At 40.8% G+C, this 613-nt stretch overlaps 1 protein-coding gene across 1 annotated transcript in view; it reads right to left on the bottom strand.

Moving 5' to 3' along the window:
* The window catches only part of LOC104984435 (melanoma-associated antigen B5-like), a gene marked incomplete at both ends in the record, with an annotated part of 12096 nt that overhangs the window by 4671 nt on the left and 6812 nt on the right, over nucleotides 1-613 (bottom strand). The gene's annotated exons all lie outside the window — the stretch shown is intronic.

Raw genomic sequence — 613 nt, 5'->3', positions numbered from 1 at the left:
GTTCAAATAGACTTCATGCCTGTTGCTGTACGAGCCACTCAGAAAGTTAACCTGATCACCCAGAGATATTGCTAACTGTGATAGAGACATTTCAAACTGCAATAGTTGCTTCGATCCTGACACCTAGAAAACTTCTTGAATGACTAACCCCTGGGCTCAGAAACTGGTTTATATGCAGCTCCAATCATTAACGTCTGTTTTTCTTTTGTTTCCATAGAAATGCCTCTTATTAGTAACTACCTGATACTCCCTGCATCATAGACCTAGCTTTGGGAGCCCACCTGCATCACCACCTATTGAAATGAGATATCACTCTTTTTTAAATTTATTTAATTGGAGGCTAATTACTTTACAATATTGTATTGGTTTTGCCATAAATGAACTGACCTGTTCTCAGAATGATGCAACTGCTGCCATGAAATGGAGGACTCCACTAATCCATTCTCTCTCTCCACAGTGACCAGATCAGCTTTTACCATGTGAGACTTGCAGGCAAGTTTCAGAGGAGGGAACTGTCAAGGCTTAGGGCACTCTGCCCCCAAATATACCACAGTGGCATATTGATTATTTTGAATTCAAGTTACTTAAGAAACAGCCAACAGAGGAGGGACAT

The sequence above is a fragment of the Bison bison genome, unplaced genomic scaffold (genome assembly GCF_000754665.1).
Source record: "Bison bison bison isolate TAMUID 2011002044 unplaced genomic scaffold, Bison_UMD1.0 scf7180017864027, whole genome shotgun sequence".
NCBI classification, from domain to species: Eukaryota; Metazoa; Chordata; class Mammalia; order Artiodactyla; family Bovidae; genus Bison; species Bison bison.
The sequence above is the reverse complement of the archived record's forward strand: the minus strand, read 5'-3'. Positions and strand labels throughout refer to the sequence as shown.